The sequence below is a fragment of the Salvelinus sp. IW2-2015 genome, unplaced genomic scaffold, assembly GCF_002910315.2.
Source record: "Salvelinus sp. IW2-2015 unplaced genomic scaffold, ASM291031v2 Un_scaffold3157, whole genome shotgun sequence".
In the NCBI taxonomy this organism is placed as follows: Eukaryota; Metazoa; Chordata; class Actinopteri; order Salmoniformes; family Salmonidae; genus Salvelinus; species Salvelinus sp. IW2-2015.
Genome location: NW_019944445.1, coordinates 4,777 through 11,106, shown reverse-complemented (window position 1 = coordinate 11,106; position 6,330 = coordinate 4,777). Strand labels below are relative to the sequence as shown.

At 48.1% G+C, this 6,330-nt stretch overlaps 1 pseudogene; it reads left to right on the top strand.

The window, feature by feature from the left end:
* LOC139025721 (NT-3 growth factor receptor-like) overlaps positions 1–5,751 on the top strand; it is a 15,634-nt pseudogene extending 9,883 nt beyond the window's left edge.
* The last annotated feature ends 579 nt before the right edge of the window (positions 5,752–6,330 follow it).

Genomic DNA, 6,330 nt, shown 5'->3' with positions numbered 1-6,330 from the left:
TGGCAGTTGTGCTGGCATACCCCACACACCAGTACACGACACTGTATACAGCTGTCTGTAGGTAACGGAGTTATGATTTCTACATATAGGAGCGTGGTCTTTCCCCCAATCACGATCACATTGGATTCCTTTGACACAGCGTTACGTACTGATATGTGTATAGTTATCGCGCGGTTCTGCATATCTATGTATTTAGGGTCAACAGTCTGTATTTTGTGGCTCCTCCGACAACTATTAAGTGTTATAGCGGTATACAGCTCCCACATGTTATGTCCTCACACATCATAAGGATTCTGACCCCACACACTCCAGGCTGCTCTCAACGTGGTAGGATCAGACCGTAGTCCCTTGTCGCCGTGTGCCTACTATAAGGGTCAGACACGTGCTCCCGTGCTCATTGCTCACAATCTAAGAGGCAGACCGGCGTCTATTCCAGGGTTAAGCGGTCAGCACCAGCTTGCCTCGTAATATAGTTCCTCATCACACTAGTAGAGAATTGTTCCATTCCCTTGTTGTTTTCTACTTCTAAAGGATCAGCATGTTTCTCTCAGTGTTTCCACGTTTAATCTTAAAGGGTCAGATCCAAACACGTTTTACCTGGATGTTCCACATTGTTTGAATTACAGGGGCATCAGCCAGCCCTTGATTTCCAACTATAAAGATCAGACCAGCACCAGTGTTCCCTATAAGGATCAGAGCCAGTTCTCTGATGTCTCCGCGTCTGAGTTCCAGACCATGAGAAACTCAATAGTGACATCTCTCCTAGTAGCCAGACCTGAATGTTATCAACCAGTTTAACACCTCTCTGAAGCTCTCCTCAGGAACCTGAACCAACCGTAAGTCTCGTCTGAGTTCTCCAACCTGAAACCAAGGCCAGTAGCATCTCATCCTGGATTTACCCGACAGACCTGGAACATCCGATACAAGTTGTACACTTCTCTCGTCCCAGGACCTGTGAACACAGGTAACCTCTCTGTTCGCCGACCCTGAACAACAGTCCTCTCTCTGTGGGGTCCCAGACCCTGAGGACAACAGTACAGTCTCTCCTGGTTCCCAGACCCTGAACCAACAGTACTCTCTCTGGTTCCCAGACCTGAACAACCAACAGTACATCTCTTGTTCCAGACCTGAACCACAGTCATCTCTGGTTCCCAGACCTAAACCAACAGTACATCTCTCTGGTTCCCAGACCCTGAAAACCACAGTAACTTCTCTGGTTCCCAGACCCTGAAACCAACAGTTACATCTCTCTGGTCCGCCCTGAAACAACAGTTAAACTCTCTGGTTCCCAGACCCTGAAACCAAAGTACATCTCTCTGGTTCCCAGACCCTGAAACCAACAGTACATCTCTCTGTTCCCAGCCCTGAAACCAACAGTAAATCTCTCTTGGTTCCCAGCCCTGAAATAACCAACACTACATCTCTCTGGTTCCCCGACCTGAAACCAACAGTACATCTCTCTGGTTCCCAGACCCTGAACAAACAGTACATCTCTCTGGTTCCCAGACCCTGAAACCAACAGTAACATCTCTCTGGTTCCCAGACCCTGAAACCAACAGTAACATCTCTCTGGTTCCCAGCGACCTGAAACCAACAGTACATCTCTCTTGGTTTCCAGACCCTGGAAACCAACAGTACATTCTCTCTGGTTCCAGACCCTGAAACCAACAGTACATCTTCTGGTTCCCAGACCCTGCAACAAGTACATCTCTCTTGGTTCCCAGACCCTGAAACCAACAGTACATCTCTCTGGTCCCAGACCTGAAGACCAACAGTACCTCTCTGGTTCAGGACCCTGAAACCAACAGTACATCTCTCTGGTTCCCAGACCCGAACCAACAGTACATCTCCTCTGTTCCCAGACTGAAACCAACAGTACACCTCTCTGGTTCCCAGACCCTGAAACCAACAGTACATCTCTCTGGTTTCCCGAGACCCTGAAACCACACAGTACACCTCTGGTTCCCAGCCCTGAACCAACAGTACACCTCTCTGGTTCCCAGACCCTGAAACACAGGTCACCTCTCTGGTTCCCAGACCCTGAAACCAACAGTACATCTCTCTGGTTCCCAGACCCTGAAACCAACAGTACATCTCTCTGGTTCCCAGACCCTGAAACCAACAGTACATCTCTCTGGTTCCCAGACCCTGAAACCAACAGTACAACCTTCTGGTTCCCAGACCCTGAAACACAGTACATTCTCTGGTTCCCAGACCCTGAAACCAACAAAGTACATCTCTCTGGTTCCCAGACCCTGGAAACCCAACAGTACATCTCTCTGGTTCCCAGACCGCTGAAAACAAACAGTACATTCTCTCTGGTTCCAGACCCTGAAACCAACAGTACATCTCTCTGGTTCCAGACCCTGAAACCAACAGTACATCTCTCTTGGTTCCAGACCCTGAAACCAACAGTACATCTCTCTGGTTCCAGACCCTGAAACCAACAGTACATCTCTCTGGTTCCCGACCCTAAAACCCAACAGATACATCTCTTTGGTTCCAGACCCTGAAACCAACAGTACTATCTCTCTGGTTCCCAGACCCTGAAACCAACAGTACATCTCTCTGGTTCCAGACCCTGAAACCAACAGTACACTCTCTGGTTCCAGACCCTGAAACCAACACAGCTACATCTCTCTGGTTCCCAGACCCTGAAACCACACGATACATCTCTCTGGTTCCCAGACCCTGAAACCAACAGTACACCTCTCTGGTTCCCTGACCCTGAAACCAACAGTACATCTCTCTGGTTCCCAGACCCTGAAACCCAACAGTACATCTCTGGTTCCCAGCCCTGAAAACAACGTCATCTCTCTGGTTCCACAGACCCTGAAACCAAAGTACATTCTCTGGTTCCAGACCCTGAACCAAGTACAATCTCTCTGGTTCCCAACCCTGAAGGACCTCAACCTGTTCTGTTGTCTATAAGCTGTCTGATATCAATGTGTTTACTACTACAGTAGTAGCGCAGAACAACCGAGTTACTTCTCTTATCCAGATCCTTGAAACCAGACCAGCGTGTCCGTTGTTCGTGCAAGGACCTCAACCTGTTAGCCAGAAAGAGCTTCCAGAGGGGCAGAGTGCTCACCACCTCCAGCGCACTATCCTACAGTTGTGATGGTTTCGGGGTGTGTGGATGGTGGGGATCTTCGTTGGTGGTGATTTGGTAGTACATGAAGCATGGAGACCTCAACAAGTTCCTCATGGTATGGTGTGAACATATTGGTTACAGGGTGCGCACTTTGGTTTTACAAGTGGGGGGGGGCATAATGACGGGAGGTCTGGGATATTTGGGAATCGAAGCTCATTCCTGACTTTTTACACCATCCAACATGCCGTCTCTATTTAGAATAAATAAAGCCTATCCACAGTTATCAAGTAGTAAGGATCCATCCTCTGTCTCTACAACTCTCTGCTCTCTCAGTCGCTCCTCTGTCTCCTTTACTACTCTCCTGTCTCTACTCCTCTCGTCTCTGTCTCTCCTCCTGCTCTTTCTCTCCTCTCCTCCCTGTCTCTACTCCTCCCCTGTCTTCTCACTCCCCTGTCTCTACTCTCTGTCTCTCTGTTCTTCTAGTCTCTTCTCCTCCCTCTGTTCTCTACTCCTCCTCTGTCTCTACTCCTATCCTGTTCGTTTACTCCTCCTCTGTCTCTACTACTCTCTGTCTCTTCTCTCCTCTGTCTCGTCCTACACTGTCTCTACTCCTCCTCTGTCCTACTCTCATCCTTGTCTCTACTCTGTCTTCTCCTCCTCTCTCTCTTCTACTCTTCTCCACTCTGCCAGAGTCCATGGTCCAGATTGCCAGCCTCTACAGACTGTATAGATGAAGGTAGTTGTCTCTCTCTCTGCCAGAGTCCATGGTCCAGATTGCCAGCTCTACAGACTGTATAGATGAAGGTTTATGTCTCTCTCTCTCCAGGAGTCCATGTGCCAGGATGGCCGCCTCTACAGGCTGTATAGATGAAGGTTTTATGTCTCTACGTCTCTCTCTCTCTCCAGAGTCCATGGTCCAGATGGCAGCCTCTACAGACTGTATTAGATGAAAGGTTTATGGTTCTCTTCTCCAGAGTCCATGGTCCAGATGGCCAGCCTCTACAGACTGTATAGATGAAGGTTTATGTCTCTAACGTCTCTCTCTCAGAGTCCATGTCCAGATGGCCAGCCTCTACAGACTGTATAGATGAAGGTTTATGTCTCTCTCTCTCCAGAGTCCATGGTCCGATGGCCGGCTCTCTACAGACTGTATAGAATGAAGGTATGTTCGTCTCATTCTCCCTCTTCCAGAGTCCCTGGTCCAGATGGCCAGCCTCTACAGACTGTATAGATGAAGGTTTATGTTTCTCTCTCTCTCTCCAGAGTCCATGGTCCAGATGGCCAGCCTTACCAGACTGTATAGATGAAGGTTTATGTCTCTACGTTCTCTCTCTCTCCAGAGTCCTGGTCCAGATGGCCAGCCTCTACAGACTGTATAGATGAAGGTTTATGTTCTCTCTCTCCAGAGTCATGGTCCAGATGGCCAGCCTCTACAGACTGTATAGATGAGGTTATGTCTCTCTCTCTTCTCTCAGAGTCCATGGTCCAGATGGCCAGCCTCTACAGACTGATAGATGAAGGTTTATTGTTCTCTCTTCTCTCCAGAGTCCATGGTCCAGATGGCCAGCCTCTACAGTTATAGATGAAGGTTTATGTCTCCTCTCTTCCAGATCCATGTCCAGATGGCCAGCCTCTACAGACTGTATAAGATGAAGGTTTATGTCTCTCTTCTCTCCAGAGTCCATGGTCCAGATGGCCAGCCTCTACAGACTGTATTAGATAGAAGGTTTATGTCTCTCTCTCTCTCTCCAGAAGTCATGGTCCAGATGGCCAGCCTCTACAGACTGTATAGATGAAGTATTATGTCTCTCTCTCTCTCTCAGAGTCCATGGTCCAGATGGCCAGCCTCTACAGACTGTATAGATGAAAGGTTTATGTCTCTCTCTCTCCAGAGTCCATGGTCCAGATTGCCAGCCTCTACAGACTGTATAGATGAAGGTTTATGCTCTACGTCTCTCTCTCTCTCAGAGTCCATGGTCCAGATGGCAGCTCTACATACTGATATAGATGAGGTTTATGCTTCTCTCTTACGAGTCCATGGTCAGATGCCCGGCCTCTACAGACTGTATAGATGAAAGTTTGTGTCTCACGTCTCTCTCTCTCTCCAGAGTCCATGGTCCAGATGGCCAGCCTCTACAGACTGTATAGATTGAAGTTATGCTCTTACGTCTCTCTCTCTCCAGAGTTCCATGGTCCAGATGGCCAGCCTCTACAACCGTATAGAATAAGGTTTATGTCTCTCTCTCTCAACAGGTCCATGGTCAGATCTGCCAGCCTCACAGACTGTATAGATGAAAGGTTTATGTCTACGTCTCTCTTCTCTTTCTCCAGCGCGTCGCATGGTCCAGATGGCCAGCCTCTACAGACCTGTATAGATGAATAGTTTTGTCTCTACGTCTCTCTCTCTCTCCAGAGTCCATGGTCCAGATGCTATGATCCTTGTGGATGGCCATCCCCTACAGACTGACGGAGAGCTGGGTCTGTCCCAGATGTTACACATCGCTACCCAGATCTCAGCCGGCATTGTGTACCTGGCCTCCCAGCACTTTGTCCACAGAGACCTGGCCACCAGGAACTGTCTAGTGGGCAACGGGCTGTTGGTGAAGGTGGGAGACTTCGGGATGTCCCGAGACATCTACAGCACAGACTACTACAGGGTAAGGACTCGTGTTTTGGATGAACTATTTGGACTGAGAGATTTGATCATTGATGAACACCTGTCCCGAGACATCTACAGCACAGACAGACTACTACAGGGTAAGGACTCGTGTTGTGGATGGACTATTTGGACTGAGAGATTTGATCATTTATGAACACCTGTGACTGCCATTTCTTTTAAAACTTCTTAGTGATCCCTTCCCGCTCGAATCCCGGTAACGGGATTGATTTGACAACATCCAGTGAAATTGCAGCGCGTCAAATTCAAAAACAGAAATACTCATAATAAGAATTTGTAAAACATACAAGTGTTAAACATCAAAATACATCTGTTAATTCAGCCGCTGTGTCAGACTTCAACAAGGCTTTACGGCGAAAGCAGACCATGTGATTATCTGAGGACAGCACCCCGCATACAAACACATGAAAATCAGATTTCATCCCGCCAGGCGAGACACAAAAGTCAGAAATAATGATATAATTAATGCTGTACCTTTGATGATCTTCTTCTGTTGGCACTCCAAAATGACTTGTTACATGATAAGAAGTCAACACAGTGGGGCGGTCAACGATGTGCC